The following is a 17,907-nucleotide window of genomic DNA, read 5'->3' on the forward strand; positions in this document are numbered from 1 at the left end:
TTGAGCCTAGAGAAAAATTCATAAATACTTTTCGTCTGTTGTTAGCATTCTGCCAAATTGGCTTTGTCTTTATTGTGTGGTGATTTTTTTTCCTTTCCCTTCTGTTTTTTCTCTCTCTGCCCTCCCCTCCCCCGCCTCCAACCTTCGGGAGAGTAAGACTATTTGTAATATAAAAACATTTGCATGGTCTACAAGTCCAAACTCTATTAATAGGTGTTCTCCAGAGTCCCATGCTCACTCATCTCCTAATTGATTTTTTTTTTTTTTTAGGATTTATTTATTTATTTGAGAGAGGGAGAGAGAGCTGGGGGAGGGGCAGAAGGAGAGGGAGAAGCAGACGCCCCGCTGATCCGGGGAGCTCAGCAGGACGGGGCTGGATCTCAGGATCCTGAGATCATGGCCTGAGCGGAAACATGACCTGAGCGGAAAGCAAGAGTCCGACGCCCAGCTGACTGAGCTCCCCGGGTGCCGCCCCTCCTAATCCATATTCACTACTTTCTGCTGCATTTCTGTGTTCCTCCCCGCACTTGTGTACTGTGTTTAAAGCCCTGCCCCTTGAAGATCTGTCGATAATTCTTCTACAAAGAAAATCTTATCTCCTTAAGTAGGTTTTGTAACTGATCCTTATCAAAGCATCCTGTCTGTGCTGTTTTAGTATTAAATATTGTACTATGTATTAAGCTCGCTGTGTAGGATTTTTGGTGCTGCTTTGGAGAATTGTAAGCGTTTCTCCAAAGACGTGATGAAAAGACCTCCAGCAGGCCATGTGTGATCAGTTGATGTCCACATTGATGGGCGTGCAGTACAAGGAGCAACACCAACCTCCATTTGTACTCATACAGACTAACTACTAAAAAATAAGGCGCAAAGCTTATGGGTAAGAAGTGTCATTTATATAAAAAATCCCACACTTTTCTCATGCTTGAAGACATCAGTTGTCCCCTGGCCTAACATTCTTAGCAGAAACAATACAAAAAGCCCATTCTGGGCTCAGAAAGCTTTTCCTCCCGGATGTCCAAGTGTGGGTTTCCCTCCCTCCCTTCCTCTGGGGCCTTGTGGCGTGGCTGTGGGGCAGCATCCTGTCTTCTCTCCAGGCCCCGAGCCGAGCCGGCGGTGGGCTCTGCTCCTTCACCCCTGCACAGCGGGGGTCTCCGATGGCAGCCCCAGCCACCCCCCACAGCCCCCCACGTCTTGTTATACGCCCTTCATGCTGACAGTGGTTTGGAACATTTTTCAGTGGTCGGGCGAAAAACATCAAAAGAGAGGCCTGTTTGGTGACACGGGGAAAATATGAAATGGTGTTCATAAGATTTCGAATGTTGTCAGTGCAGATCTGGGGGAAATTTTTTTCTTGTCATCGCGGAGCAGGTGTGATGTTGGCTACCAAAGCCAGCTGGGTTTCCCACCTAGCCTTTTCCAGAAACTGTCTGCCGACCCCAGCTCCATAGAATTAGACCTTCTAGACAAGTGTCAGAGGTCCTGCGTCCCGAGCTGGCATAAGAGCCACTCGGATTCTTATGTTTGGTGAGTAAAAGTAAGGGGAATCGCTCGCCGCCCCCCGAGCATAGGGTTTCCCTGTACGTGGGGCTCACCGTACAGAAATCTTGCTGTCCGGACCCCTCTGGCTCTGGATTCAGTCATGTGCAACAGCGAAGTTTGCTTTGGAATTTTGGAGAAACTGAGTAAGTACCGAGCTGGCTCCCCTCTGCCCTGCATTGGGCTCCCTGCTTCCTAAAAGCGGCGTGAAGGACACTTTCATTGACTTGGTGCTGCCACGCGGGGCAGGGTGCCCTGGAGCTCCGAGGGCGCAGGGCAGCGGGGACGCGTGTGGCCCGTGCCCTCTCCGAGCCCCGCCTGGCCTGGCACACCCCGGGAGTCCCCCTCACTTCTGATCGGGGTCGCTTGCAAAGGGCGCTGCGGGGCCGAGGCCCCAGAAGTAGTGCTCTGGGGTTCTGCTCCCCAGGTTCGGGCCCTCGTGGGAGGAGGAGGCGGAGCTAGAGCAAAGCGTGACAGTCCTTTCTGGAGTCGCCGTGAGAAGGAGAAAATGAGATCTTTGATGTAGACTCTGTTTCCAGCAATCCATTTGATTCTTTGTCCACAAGCCGAATGAAAATAAACAGTAATTTAGAGGCAGTATTTATGTAAGCTAGAAAAATGTCGGTCAACGGGGAAGATGGAATCTGGGTTAATGCAAGACCACCTCCCGGGCTCTCTCCCTGATTGCGGGCTTCAGCGTAAAGCTAATGAAAGGAAGCAATTTCGGGTTTTGTTAGACTCTTCAGAATCATCTTGGTGAAATACGGACTTTTTATGCATGGAAAAATGCAGATTTTTTTCGTAAGAGTGTATAGTTTAGTTGTTTTAAAGGAATGTAGGTCAGAAAAGTGTAATGCAGAATTTATTGCATTTTTAAGACCTCTCAAAGAAGATAATTCTGGTTGTAATTCATAATAATCTGGGAAAGCAGATTGTTCTCATTTCAAGGACTGTGAATGCCTTAAATAGTGTCAGGCCACACTGCGGACTCGTCGGTAGCTTGGAGCAGCGATTCTCAACTAAGGGCAGTTGTGTTCCCCAGGGAGCATCCGAAGGTGTCTGGAGACAGTTGTGGTTGTCACAGCTGGAGAGTGGAGGGAATAGTCCTGACATCGCCTGGGGAGAGGCCAGGGATGTTGCTAGACGTCCTAGAGGACACGTGACAGCTCCCCCCCCCACGGCAACCTGGCCCCAGATGTAAATAGGGCCAAAGCTTAAACGCTCTGAAGAATGTCTTAGAGCTTCATCTCATAACTTTTTTTTTTTAAGATTTTATTTACTTATTTATTCATGAGAGAAAGAGAGGCAGAGATACAGGCAGAGGGAGAAGCAGGCTCCCTGCGGGGGGCCCCATGTAGGACTCGATCCCAGGACCCCAGCATCACCACCTGAGCTGAAGGCAGACACTCAACCACTGAGCCACCCAGGCGTCCCCATCTCTTAAGTTTTTAAATGTCAAACATGCATGTATACACATGTGCGTGTACACACGGAACAGTGCTCACTCTGCACACATGATGTATGCCATGGGATGTGTGCCACGGTCTCCACCTTTAAGGTGAATACCGCACAGTTGCCCAGGGTATTGTAATTTTAGGGCACTGTTGAATATACCATGTTGACGAGGTTGGTGACAGTGATATTAAGACCAGAGGGCTTCTTCTGTTCTGCTCAGGGGTCTGAAGTAGAGTTGATTTCTATTTTTCAAAATGTAGTTTACAACGTTCTAATTTTTAGCGTGGTGTATTTCAACAACAAAAAATTTTTTTAATGGAAAATCTTTTTTTTAAAGATTTTATTTATTTATTCATGAGAGACACAGAGAGAGGCAGAGACAGAAGGAAAAGTAGGGAAAAAAAAAAAGGAAAAGTAGGCTCCCCAAGGGGAGCCAGATGCGACGTTCGATCCCAGGACCCCAGGATCACAACCTGAGCCAAAGGCAGACACTTAGCCACTGAGCCATCCAGGTGCCCCTCAACAGAACTTTCTTTTGCACTTGCAAATGGGTTATGTTCTAAGGTTTCCCTTTACAGCTTCCTGCTATAAAAGCAGTGATGGGTAAATACATAGGGACTCTTATGCAGACATGCAGCCCCCTATAATCATAGGGAAGGAATTGTATTGGTACATGATAGTTTTGGGGAATGCTTGTGTTCCAGACGGTTTGTGGGGAGGGTATCTCTCCATGTTTAGCTTTGGAAAGGGAGCTCAAGAAAAAGAGAATAATAGATTCATGATGCGGATGCTTCATGAGGACACTATGCCAGGTGCTCAGCAGGTGCTGGAGTTGCAGAGCATAGTTTTGCTCCATGAGAACCTCAGATCTGGTCAGAGGGGCAGGCGAGTACTGGTGGCCCCCACTGCAGGGGATGGAGCTGCGAGGGTCATGTGGTTGTTTCTGGGCTCCCCGTAAAGATCTGCTGGACATGTGGATTGCAGGCCTTAGCTGAGGGAGGAGGTGAGGCGTGTGGTGTCCAGGAAGAGACGAGGCCACGTTGGGCATAGCTTGGCCCTGCTTGCCTTGAGTCCTCGAGTGGGCCTCCATCTGGGCCTGTAAATCTCATGGTTGCATTTCTTCTGGCTTCGAGATAATATATTTCTGGTTCGGTGTTTTAGGGAAAAGGGGGTAGAAGTGTTTGGGGACTGGGCTGACCTTGTAGGCGACGACGAAGATGGGGAAGATGGCGTTTACAGGTAGGGGAAGAGGGAGTGGTCTGGAATTCAGATCCCAGCCTTTGTGTTGTGCAGCTCTGTGGTCTTGGGAAAATCATCTGGCCTCAGTCCATTAATCCATGATTTGGGGGTAAGAGTGCATGTGGGGCTTGAATGAGTAAGGTGTCAGCGTTTGTGTGCCTTCTGAGGTCAAGCTCCTTTGAGGTGGAGCTGGCCAGACTTGCCCCCACCTCTGGTTCTTGATATCAGGCCAACCTAAACTAGTAAGTGTGCAAGGCAGCCCACACGTGCCCACCCCCTTGACCACAGTTGTCTACCAAGGAACAGCTATGCTACCGGTCAAAGTCCTAAGGATATCATTCCGGTGTCCAACCACTGTTTCTGTTGCCATCACTGCACACTGAATTACATTTCATACACTCCAGGTGCTCCTCCCATTTCTTAAGATGGTCCTTGATTGATAGTTGTGGCAGGCAGGGCAGTGGTCCTCGACTGGTGTTCCAGTCCCAGTCCTGGAACCTGGGAGCAGGTCTCCAGGATCTTGAGATGGAAAGACCTCCGATTAGGCCACAGTCATCAGAGAGGTGTTTCTACGCGGAGGAGAGCAGAGGAGGGCCAGCATCCGAGAGGAAGTGTGTCCACTGAAGCAGAGGTCAGAGGGACGGGGGCCCGCGGCCTACGGGATGCTGGCGGCCTCTAGAAGTTGGCCACGGTGAGACCTGGATTCTGCCCTGGAGCCTCCCGAAGGAACACATCCCTCTGACCCGGTTTAGACATCATTCCTCTAGAACCCAGAGAACAAATCTCTGTTCCTTAAAGCCACTAAGTGTGTGCCCGTTTGCTAGCAGCAGCCATAGGAAACCAATACCATGGATAAGCCAGCTGGTGTTACAGCCAGAGTTGAATAGGCCGGGACCAGGGGGCCCAGCCAAGAAGTGGCAGCAGATCAGGGTCCAGGACTTCTGCTGACTCTTCGACGGCCGCCTCTTCCTCTTCGAGTGAGAAACACAGCTTGGCCGGGAGATGGGTCTGCTGCAGATTGTCCTTTCCACCGACCCTACCCGTGTGCTGTATGCTGCCAAGACTGACCAGATTTGAATATGTCCCTTTGAAGAACCTGGGAAAACAGTAATGGCTTTACAAAATTCTGATTTTAGAGTGGTGGTTCAGCCTGAAATAGAAGAGTGTATTCACAGAAATAAGCTAGAATTAAAGGGGGTGAGTTGTAGACCTCTGTTTAGCACCCCTGAACCTCCTGCTTGTCTGGAAAAAAGCTCTGCAACAGCCTCATTAGCTACTGGGCAGTTTGGAAAATACATTTTACTGTCATTCTTGAAGCTTTTGTCATATGTCACAACAGAAAATTGAATTTCTTAATCTACTTATATTGAATTTAAAATCCTCTTAAACGGGAGGGCTTCATATATTTGTATTCCTGACTCCTAATAAGCAGCTGTCCTAGTGAGTTTCGTCTTCTGGATCCTGTTGTGACGTCTAACTACGTAGTTTGGTTTTCCATCGCAAAGCAGCTGAAAATCATGTTCTGTCAAATGTGACTTGATTCAATAAAATTTACTGTTCAGGTGCAATTTGAATTAGAAAGCCCTTCTGTATGCCTCTTACCAAGTTAAATTAGGTAATTATGCTTTTGACATTATAGGAAATGCTCTAACCACAAAATTCACCTGTTGTGCAATTCAGTGATTTTTTTTTAGTAAATTCATCAAATTGTGCAGATACTATCACAGTATAATTTTAGAACATTTATCAGCCCCAAAAGACATCCTGTGCCCACTGACAGTCTTCCCCTCCCTGCCAAGCCCTAGCAACCAGTAATCTTTTGTGTGTCTGGATTTGCTGCCTGTTCTGGATATTACGAATAAGTGGAATCCTACAATATGTTTCTGTTGTGTCTGAACTCTTTCATTTAATATAATGCTGTCAAATCCATGTTGTAATATGAGTATTTCATTTTTTTTAAATTGTTGAATGATGCTCTCATTATAAACAGACCATATTTTGCTTATCCATTCATCATTTGATGGACATGTGGCTATTTCCACTCTTTGGCTATTATGAATAAGCTGAGCTGCCATGCATGTTTGTTTGCTTCCAGGTTTTTGGATAAACCTGTTTCCATTATTCTTGGGTGTAAGAGCGAAATTGCGTGGCCATATGAATATACTGTGTTTAACTTTTTGGGGAACTGCTAGAGTGTTTTCCAGAATGGCTGCTACATAGTGCCTTCCTCCCTTGGATGTATGAGCATTCCAGTTTCTCCATATCCTCACCAACACTTGTTATCATACCTCAAAGAAAATTTTGAGCCTCTATTAAAACGCCTACAGCGTCCCCCGTTGAGTAATTAGGAAACGAGGGATTTTCATTACCTGCTTCAGAGATTACAAGTTCCTTAAGGAAAGGAACTGGGCTGGTCGTCTGCATCCGTGCCTTGTAGCCAGCCTAAAGGTTGGTCTCAGTGGATGAGACAATAAAGAATTAATGAATGATTCCCAACAGAGAAAGAAATTGTGGGGCAGTGCCTGCCCAAGGGCCCATGAAGCCAGGGCTTAGGCTCAGAATATGAGTATGGACCACTGAGTGTGGGTTCTGTGCCATTTGTCTCGGGAGAGAAGTTCCCAGACTGAGAGTGAAGTTCTTTTCCAGGTTGTTAACCATCATTCTGTACTTCTGAAGACCTTACTGGAAGACCTTGAATTTTTGGGGGACAGGTTGAAGTTTGAAGCTCCTGGAGTGAAGGCAGGTTTTTCAAACAAGCTCTAATGCAAGGAGGACAGCAACACCACCATTGGTTTGTCAGTCTCCTGTTGGGAGGTGCTATAGAGACCATGCTTGATTGTAATGTAAATGTTGAGAGACCAGGAACTCTCTTTTTTTCTTTAAAGATCTTATTTATTTATTCGAGAGAGTTAGTGAGAGAGCACAAGTGGATGGAAGGGTAGAGGGGAGGGAAAAGCAGTTTCCCTGGTGAGCGGGGAGCCCAACATATGGCACAAACCTAGCACCTGAGGTCATGACTTGAGCTGAAGTCAGACACTTAACTGACTGAGCCATCTAAGTGCCCCTAGAACTATGTCTTGGAGTGATTACAAGGGATACAGTCAGCTGTTTCTAGTACAGAGCGCTAAATGAACATGGAGAGAGAGAGATTCCATGGGATCGCAGTCATAGGACTTGGCATTTATTTGAGGGAATGTTGGGAGGGGGATGGCAGAGAGAAAGGAGTGAGTCGATGGTGGGAACAGCAGAGTTTGGGGTGTGGGAGTGAAGGGTAACAAAGGATGGGTCAGAAGACATACTAATGTGAGGCTGGGGAGAAAGTGAAGATCGCCTTTGAAATTTCAGGTGCTGGACAGTGGCCCAGGTGGAAGGCAGGTGGAAGAAATACTGCCTTGAAATAGAGCTTGAGAATTCTCCCTGCAAAGAGGACCACCGTCTTAGATGATAATTGCAGGGGAGCAAAGCTAGAGGGAAAAGATTCAAGAACAGAGCGTTGGGGGATGTGCTTACATTTAATGGATGAGATGATGAAGAAGAGCCAGAGAAACAATCTGAGAAAGAGTAGTTATGAAACAGAAAGAGGTTGAGTCATTCAACACATATTTATTGGGTGACTACTACTTGCCAGCTACTAAAGAACTAAAAACAGATGCAGTTTCTGCCCTCATAGAGTTTATGATCCAGCTCGAATGCTCTGGGCCCACTTACCTGGATGTGTGGCCATTGCATTAGCCAGTGGAGGAGGAATGCCAGATGTTCCTGAGGAGTGGGAAGGATGAAGTGCGGTCATTACGTTTGATGAGTTTGTTGACGTTACTATTTCAAGAGAGCAGATGGAGGAAGCTTCCTTTGATGATTCACGTGGTTCCAAACAAGGGCCCTTCCCGCCCACTTTGCCATGTGAGGATTTCCAGGTTTAATATTGGCGTTCCTAGTTTGTCATTCTGGAGCCTGGGCCATCTTCTTGTCTCTAGCATCTAGAGTCGTCCCCTAATTTATTGTCCACATTGGGACACTTTTGAGCATGAAAGGCAACACTGTTCCTCATTACCTTAAAAGAAAGGGATCCACCAGAATCGTCTCAAACACCAAGATGAGTGAATATGTTGCTGTCCTGAAATAAGTCTTATTGGACTCTACATTTTTCCTGCAATTCTCAAATTAGTGAAAAGTTTTAAATGTCAGATGTTTTGTGATTATTTCCCGGGAAACCTGGAAGTGTGTTCGTACGTACTCACTGTGGGCATTGTTTACGGACTGTGGCCAGTTGTCTCATACGTGCTGCTGTCCTGCAGACGCACAGAGTCCCAACTGTGATTGATGGAAGCACAAATAATCGTAAAGGCATCATTGAACTTACTGCCATTATGTAGTCTTGCCATTAGGTATTTCTTCCTTAAACATTAGGTAATAAGAGCACAGCTTTCATTTTTTATGTAGGTGGCCCACACAATTTTTTGACACTTAAAAAATGGTTCTCCTTATTTATCGAGCCATTGCTTAAAATAGCAGGAGTTGAATGCAATGGTGAAAAAAGTTATTTAGCCCATACAGTGGGTTCCTAGGCAACTGTTAAAAATGATGTTATACAAATGGTATATTTATTGGCATTGAAATGTGTTTACAATATATCACAGCGTGTTGCTGTGACCCCGGGAGACCCGCAGCCCAGTTGGGACTCTGAGCACTTCTAAAATGTATCCTTGGGGTCATACCAGCTGTGGGGAGATGTGCACACCGCTACCATGTTGTTTATCCGCTCAGACTTGGCTTATTTACCTACACTTCGGTGTTCTGTAGTTACCTCACATGAAGAATTATTAGAAGCAGCAACCCAATGAAACGTGTCCTGGGCCCCATTTACTGAGAACAGGGTTGGACAGAGCCCACACTTTCCCTCCCTGGGGCCCCTGGGAGAAATTGTGCACGTGTATCCAGTCTAGAAGTTGTGTTTTTAATTATCTTTTTCATTTTCTGGATACAAACATCTACTCATACTTGTTTCTTTGAATAGATGGCTAGGAAACTCAGAATCCGATTTTAGTTCCCTTGCAACTGAGGCAAAGTTGTGTCTTCTCGTAGGCTTTGCATCTGGTCTTCATCTCCCAGCTCTAGCTCTTTCTTACTGCCTTTACCTTCTCTTTGCTCTGATTCCCCAGCTAATTATTTTACTGTTCCTCGTGTGTGTGTGTGTGTGTGTGTGTGTGTGTGTGTGTGTGTGTTTGGAATCCACTTCAAGTCCTTTATTCTTTTTCCTGGTGGAGAAAGACTGCGTATTTAGTGAATGAGTGCAGTGTGGATTCTTGGAGGTTGTTGGCTCACAATAGCTTTTGAATTCTCCTGTGTTAGCAGCATCTTATTTTAATCTGGCTGCTTCCTGCTGGTGTACGACGGGACAGAGTATATTTCTAAATTTAGTATGATGGAGATGTGGGCAAAAGCAGCTGGTGAGCAGACCCCAGGTAGAGCTTTCTAGGCCTTTCAAGTTCTATAAAAGCAATTTAGGAAAGAAAAATTCATAACAATTAGCAACACTCTGGAGTCATTTATTTCATTTTCCTGGGGAAAAAGCCCGCACCATTTAGGAAAAATAAATTCTTCGGCTTGAAGATCCATGGAATGGAGTAGAAATTCTTTTTCGGTCTCCGCCAGCGCAGTGGGGCCGTTTCCTGCATGCTCCATGGGAAATGGGACTTCAGAGCTCTGAGTGTGCTCCATAACTTTGGTGAGAAACAGGAAGGGAAAATGAGGTTACAGAAGCAAAAGTTCTTAAATGTCTCCCGATAACAAGTATAAAGAATGAGCGCAGAGGGGCGCCTGGGTGGCTCCGCGGGTTAAGCGTCTGACTCCTGGTTTCCGCTCGGGTCGCGATCTCGGGGTGCTGAGATCGAGCCCCGCCGTGGGCTCCCGGGCTGGCAGGCAGTGGGCAGGGGTGGGGACGGTGATGCAGTTCCTGGCCCGGCCGGCGCGGTCCTTCCAAGGGTGCAGGGCTGGGGAGTGTGACCCCCGGGCGGGCCTGCCTTGAGAGTGTGTCAGCGCCCCACCCGGGTGGCGGCCTCCGGTGCCCCTAGCCCTTGCCCTGGGCTCTTGGGGGGCGCGGTCACCCCAGTGGAGAACCGCCCGTCTAAACCCTTGGAGCAGCAGTCACCCTCGGTGTAAACTGCATCACAGTTCCCAGTGGCCCCTTCCTCCCAGCTGTTGAATTTGACGCTTAAAAAATTCCAGGGGTGCTTGGCTGGCTCATTTGGGTGAGCACGGGTTGTGATCTTGACCTCAGGGTTGTGACTTCAAGCCTCACGTTGGGCGTAGACATTACTTAAATAAGTAAATGCGGGCAGCCCTGTGGCTCAGCGGTTTGGCGCCGCCTTCGGCCTAGGTCCTGATCCTGGGGTCCCGGGATCGAGTCCCACGTCGGGCTCTCTGCAGGGAGCCTGCTTCTCCCTCTGCCTGTGTCTCTGCCTCTCTCTCTCTTTCTCTCTCATGAATAAATAAATAAAATCTTAAAAAAAAATAAGTAAACGCTTCTCAAAAATTCCAGTTTTGGGAAAGCCTGGGGTTTAAAAGTTATTTTGAAGGCATCTATCTCCAAAGGGGTATGCATTAGAAAGTTGGATGGTTGGGGGTTTGCTTTTATAAGAGTTCTTCAATTTCTTTTGATACAGTGAAGCTACAGTGTCTTTGTGTAAGAGTGTTGGGTGTTCCTAGTCTTAGTTTTTCATTTGGGATTTTTTTTTTTTTTTTACAGATTTTATATATTTATTTGAGAGAGAGAGCGAGAGAGCGAGAGCAGGGTGAGAGGGAGAGGGAGACTGTGCTGAGCAGGGAGCCCGACCTGGGGCTCCATCCTGGCACTCTCCGATCATGACCTGAGCAGCTCCTGAGGGATGGAGATGCTTTCCTGACCCAGCCACCCAGGCACCCCTGAATTTTTAGTTGGGACATCTTCCTGATACCCTGAATGTGGAGATGACACTGGAAGCACTGTGCTTCGTGAATAGGAAGAGGTGTGTGCGTGTGTGTGCACGTGTGTATTTTAATACTTAGTTCTTCAATTAGCTGATTGTTGATATTGGTGTCCCAAAGTTTGAGGTATTTATGTAAGCAAATAATTGAATTTAATTGTTTCACAAAAGGGATTTGCTTGCCGCATTGTTCAGTGAAATCGAAGGCAGTATAATTGACCTTTCCAGGTGAGTGGGGGTAGCATGTGTTTGGCAAATGATAGAAACTGAAATGTGAACACTAGGACCATATGGTGTTCAGAAACTTTTATCATAATTTCAGTGAATAGATAATGTGCTTGACAATTACATCTAAAATTATGCTTAATGCTCACTGCAAAATGTGGAGATGGTGCTTGGGGAGATGAGGAAGAGATTAATTGGGATTCATTTCTACCTCATGATGCACTATGTCATCTATAAACAAAAAACTGATTAGAGTCACGTGAGGATTATCTGCATACACTTTGCTATTATATCTGAGGGGAGAGATTCAAATCACTGTTGATTGACAATTTGCTGAATAAAAAAGATGCTATCCTAATACTTTAATAGGTCTTCTTTAAATGTGGTTATTTTTCTCACTGAAGATTAGTTTCATGCCATTAAGTAAAATGTAATTTATCATTCTAATTTAAATAATAATAAATGCTTAGAAACAAATATTGTACGACTGATAGCTTATTAAAATTTGCTGTGGGTTTGTTTTCTCTCTGGTGGTGTTGGCTCTAGAGAGATTATATATGATTATAAGCCCAATTGGGTCATGCCATTTCCTTATCTCATATCAGATTTTCATATGACAAATCATGTCTTGGTCTTTCTGTATGGAATCTGGTATATCATAGTTTTGAGCCAGGAACCCACTTTTTATTTGTTGTGAGTGGCATATGGTTGACTCTACTGGTGTGGGGTGGTGGGTAAATGATGTAAGCGTCTAACCATATGCATTCAGATGCATCAGTATGGGTTTAGAAGCATTGATTTTGCTGGTTATACAAATTCAAAAATCTTATTAGCATCATAATAGATTAAAAAAGAAATCAAGTTTATATAAGCATCTTGTTTGTTGTCCGTTTTTTCTCCTTTTTGAATAGTTTATGCTAAACTTGTAAAACTGACAAATATAATAAAATGTCACGTTTTGCAGGTATGAATAGATATTAAATGGCTTATCTGAAGACTAGATGAAGAAAATGTGTTTCCCCATTGATCCTTAAAAAATGAATGATTCCCCCTGAACATTTATTTCCCTATTCCCATAGTGCTAGTAGGTTTGTTTTTTAGTTAGTTAGTTTGTTTCTTTTTTTCAAAGCTGAAAAAAATAATGACTTTCTTTGGGTATTCAGCTTGCTCTTAATTTGTTTTCAGTACACACCTGGTACCTGCCTCTGTATGGTGGGCACTAGCTTTAAAGAAGTTGGTTCAAAAAAAAAAAAAAAAAAAAAGAAGTTGGTTCGCAATGATTGAGATGAAACAGTAGGCTCATTGGCTTTGGCTTGGGTGCCCAGAACTTTGGGAGTCTTGTTTTTGTTTCAATTTTTGAGGTTTCCGTTTTTCAATTTTTGAGGTTCTGTTTTGTGTCATGGTCATTGTTAATACAATGTCTGGATAACAATTTATTATGTTGGTGATACTTGTTGAGTGAGTAAATGAATGCCCAGAGATTGCCCTGGTATGCCTTTTCAGTCTCCATCCCCTAGAGCACCCACTATACAGAAGTAGTAGGGGGTCTTCAAGTTCTTAAGAGGAAGGAGGCCATAAGGAATGAAGTCTTAGAACCTCATATTGAAAATAGTTGTGAGGATTTAGAAATTACATTCAGGGCAGCCCTGGTGGCTCAGCGGTTTAGCCCCGCCTTCAGCCCAGGGCATGATCCTGGAGACCCAGGATGAGTCCCGTGTTGGGCTCCCTGCATGGAGCCTGCTCCTCCCTCTGCCTGTGTCTCTGCCTCTCTCTCTCTCTCTCTCTCTCTCTCTGTCATGGATAAATAAAAAATAAAAAATAAAGAAATTACATTCAATTTCTTTTTCTGAACATCTTAACATCTTCTGATGTTTATTTTTTTATTTTTATTATTATTTTTTTAAGATTTTTAAAAATTTATTCATGATAGAGAGAGAGAGAGAGAGAGAGAGGCAGAGAGAGAAGCAGGCTCCATGCCGGGAGCCTGATGCGGGACTCGACCCCGGGATTCCAGGATCGCGCCCTGGGCCGAAGGCAGGCACTAAACCGCTGAGCCACCCAGGGATCCCCTTTTCTGATGTTTACTATCATCTTAGAGTTGGTGCTACAGACACTGCTTCTCCTGTGTTGGTTTTTTCCCCTATTTGTCATAGTCTTTAGATTTGTATTAATACAGTAAGCCCTGGCCACATGTGACTATTTACACTTAAATTAATTAAAATTAAATAAAATTTAAAAGCCAGTTCCTCAATTGCACTAGCCAAACATTTCAAGCACTTAGTAGCCGCATACTTTATTGGTCAGTGAAGACCTAGTGCAGAAAGTTTTAACACATAGATGAGAAATAAATTTTTTTTTTTATTTTTTATTTTTAAAATCTTTTTTTTTTTTTTAAATTTTATTTATGATAGTCACAGAGAGAGAGAGAGAGAGAGAGAGAGGCAGAGACATAGGCAGAGGGAGAAGCAGGCTCCATGCACCGGGAGCCCGACGTGGGATTCGATCCCGGGTCTCCAGGATTGCGCCCTGGGCCAAAGGCAGGCGCTAAACCGCTGCGCCACCCAGGGATCCCAAGATGAGAAATAATTATTCAGAGTTTTGTCTAATAGCTATTCCAAGGAAGAGAGGGTGGAAAAAATCTTAAATCTGAAGAAGAGAGAAATTTCATACCAGTGACTAGAACAGAGAATGAAAAGCATATCCCCCCAAAAATTGTTACATGAAAGCTCATATTTGTCATTTTGGAATATTAGAGATAAAGTCAGTATCTAAGCATTATCCTGGATTTAATAGTCATATGAAGGATCTGGAATCAGAATGATATTAGGTTTCCTGGTAGCAGGATTGGAAGTTGGAAAAGAGACTGAGTATAGAATTCTATGCAAATAATTTTCACTCAGATTCTAAAGTCATTCCTCTACTAGTTGTTAATTAGGGTGGAATAAAGATATTTGTACATATTCAGGATATCAGTGAAATTCAGCCTTTACACATCACTCCTCAGAAATCTACTAGAGAATGTGTCCAACCAAATTGAGAGAGTAAACGAAGAAAGGGAGAGATTTGGGATCTTAGAAACCAAAAGAGACAATATATTTTCAAGATGTTGTGGTTTTGAGGTGGCATGAACTCTGTAGCAGGCCTAATACAGACAGGTGCAGACTGAACAGAGATGAAATTTCAGAAGGTCTAATGAGTGAATATTTGGGTGATGTAGGAGTGATTGAGGGGGAAACCCATAGAGCTAACAGATTATCTGAGAATTTTGATCACGTGAAAAATTGAATCAGAAGATTGTGGACAATGCTGCATGAATTCCCAAAGGATAGAAAGAAACAAAAAAACCCAAAAACCTAAGGAAATAAGAAACAGATGCAATTAGTAACCCCAGGAAAATAAAAGGGTTGCATAAGAAATGAATCATAATCATACTATATTGCTTGCTCCTCAGCAGTGCCCGTTCCACTGCCAAAATAGTATCTGTCAGATACAGATTTTTTTAAAAAAGATTTATTTATTTATTCATGAGAGAGACAGAGAGGCAGAGACACAGGCAGAGGGAGAAGCAGGCTCTTCACAGGAAGCCCGATGTGAGACCCCATCCTGGGACTCCGGGATCGCGCCCTGAGCCAAAGGCAGATGCTCCACCACTGAGCCACCCTGGCGTCCCTCAAATACAGGTTTAACCAAAAACTATTAGACTATTAGGAAAATGGTAGGGTGAGCAAGGATTGAGGATGGAATTTAAATAACCAGAATCCTCATTTATGTGTGAAAAAATCAAGTAATATCTAAAGCTGATAGGGAATATTACAAGCAGATTATTTAGAAACATGGAAGTCATCCTGAGGGTCACTGCCAATAATACAAACAGTTCTGAGATTTGAAAATTGTTGCTTTGGGAAGTAGAATTGCGGATAGATGGTGCTATAAAAAGCTTGTAAGTAAAAAGAGGAGTCTTTTTGCCTCACCTGTAATTTACTTTTATTATTGGTTTTGAAGATTTTATTTATTTATGAGGGACACACAGAGAGAGGCAGAGACACAGGCAGAGGGAGAATCAGGCTCCTTGTGAGGAGGACGATGCGGGACCTGATCCCAGGACGCTGGGATCATGCCCTGAGCTGAAGGCAGATGTTCAACCACTGAGGCACCCAGGTGCACCTGTATTTTACTTTTTTTCCCCCTAAGATTAATTAATTAATTAATTAATTATAGACAGAGAGAGAGAGAGAGGCAGAGACACAGGAGGAGGGAGAAGCAGGCTCCATGCCGGGAGCCCGACATGGGACTCGATCCCGGGACTCCAGGATTGTGCCCTGGGCCAAAGGCAGGTGCTAAACCGCTGAGCCACCCAGGGATCCCCTACTTCTTAAAACAATGTACCTGCATTACTTTGAAAGGAATAAATGTGGTTTGGAACATGAAAGTATACAGGATGTATCTCCTGTAAAATTAGAGAAACTTTAGTGTGGTTGACCTTGGCAGTATTGATATTTGGGCCAGATAATTTTTTTTTGCTAAGAAGGGTAATGCTGTGTGCTGCATCCCTGGCTTTTCTGGAGGCCCAGAGCATTCTTCCTCCGGTCCTGACAACTAAAAATGTCTCCAGACATTGCCCAGTGTCCCCTGAGAGACAGCCCCATTTGAGAACCACTGATTTAAAGGATTTAAAATCTGTTATTGAATGAATCATCACCATACATAAAAATGCTATTCAGTGTTGTAATGGAGGAAACAACAGCTTCATTACATAGAACTCGAACCTCATAGCAAATGAAGTGCTCAGAATTCTCTGGCTCCTCAGGCCAGTACCCGGCTTAGCCTCTGGCTCTTGGCCCGGTTAATTCAGGGTTCCCTAAAAAAAGAAAGGACTCAGAAGGAAATTGCAGCTTCTCTGTTATGCTCAGTGGCTTCTGAAAACATATTTTGGATTTTTTGCGTTGTTTTCATGATGGTACAACTTGAATTTCTCTGGGGTGCAAATGTTAATCATTATGGCCACTTTGGGAAAATATAGCAGCCTTAGGATATAGTTCTGTGGTCAGTGGGCTGCAGGACAGACAGATCCATCCCCCCCCCGCCCAGCATTCTTGTGCACGTTTCTGGTTCACTTCTTTGCAAGTGTTTTCCCTTCGAATTTACAAGGGAAGTCAACAGGAAAATGGTTCCTCAGATTTTTTCATGTGTGGATGAAACCTCATAAATAATTTAATACCCTCATTTCACAGCCGAGGACTCTCTGGTCCAGAGAGAGTTTCTTATAATTAATTAGGAGCAAAGTGAGGCCTGTAAACCTGCCCTTCTTTTTTCCCCCTTTCCTTTTTTTATTTTTTATTTATTTTTATTTTTTAGTACAACAGTATTAAAAGTGAGACTGCTGCTGTGGAATGAAGACAGAGCAGGGTAGGGCAGTGGACCGGCCATCTGGCACCTTGTGTCAGCATTTCACACAGTGCAGGGCTCTGAGCGTCGGCTGTCAGGGGCATGAGCCCTTGTTAGCTCAGAGAAAATGAAAAAAGAGAACTGGCTGGCTCAGCGGGGGGCCCTGGCTCCTGCCTGGGTGGACCTGTGGGTTGGCTGCTATTTCGGGGTCACCCCTGCTGGCAGCGCACCGTCTGTAGGGGCATCTTGCGCAGGTGGCCTCCTCTCCCCTCTGCTGGACGGGGCACCCGTTCTCCCCGCTGCCTGGCGTCCCGGCACTCTGCTGCCCACACGCCCTCTCCCCGAGCACCCCAGGAGCATCACCTGACGTTTTTAGCAACCTCGTTGCTCTCTGGCCTACGTTTGTGGCCTCCAGCACCACTCAGGCTGCAGTTCCCTTCTCTTCCTCCTCGCCTGACTCCATGGGCCTGTAGAAATGCTGCTGCCTCCAGGAAGCCTCTCTAGGTTTCTTCCGGGTGGTGAGCAGGGGCAGAGGAGACCGTGTGGTTTCTTGCCATCTGCTGTCCTTGTCGTCCATGTTTCATGCTCCTCTTTCCAGCTGGCACTGCGAGCCACCAGTGGGTCTCTACCGAGCAAGAGCTTCTCTGGATTTCGTCCTGAGCATGATAGGAACCCCTGAAGGGGGTGTTTTTTTTTTTTTTTTTCTTTTAATAGCTGAATGATCAGATTTTCTTTTCTCATTAACTGATGCTGGGTGAAGAATAAGGCATCGTTGGGCCTGTGTAGGATCACTTTCCTTTCCATGGGCTCTCAAGTCCTCTGGGACCTGCTATTACTCACCCCGCCCACTAGGCCTCCTCCCTCTTGCCAAGGTCATTCTCACCACAGGATGTTTGCACTTGCTGGCTTCTACAGTCTGGCCTCCCTGTCCCCCATTCAGATGCTCTCTCCTCCAAGAGTCCTGCCCCAGGCCCCGCTGTATACTCCTTGCCCCTGGTCCCTTCCTCTTCCACCACCAACTGGAGTTTCCGTAGTTCTGTCGTCTGAAGTGGGCCTTGCTGTGCGTTTGCTTTCTAGTTAATCGTCCCTGCTCTTCCGTCACCAG

The 17,907-nt window shown here is 45.2% G+C and overlaps 1 protein-coding gene across 3 annotated transcripts in view; it reads left to right on the forward strand.

Moving 5' to 3' along the window:
• TBL1X (transducin beta like 1 X-linked) overlaps positions 1-17,907 on the forward strand; it is a 212,303-nt gene that overhangs the window by 59,409 nt on the left and 134,987 nt on the right. The gene's annotated exons all lie outside the window — the stretch shown is intronic.

This window comes from Canis lupus, chromosome X, assembly GCF_011100685.1.
Source record: "Canis lupus familiaris isolate Mischka breed German Shepherd chromosome X, alternate assembly UU_Cfam_GSD_1.0, whole genome shotgun sequence".
Taxonomy (NCBI): domain Eukaryota; kingdom Metazoa; phylum Chordata; class Mammalia; order Carnivora; family Canidae; genus Canis; species Canis lupus.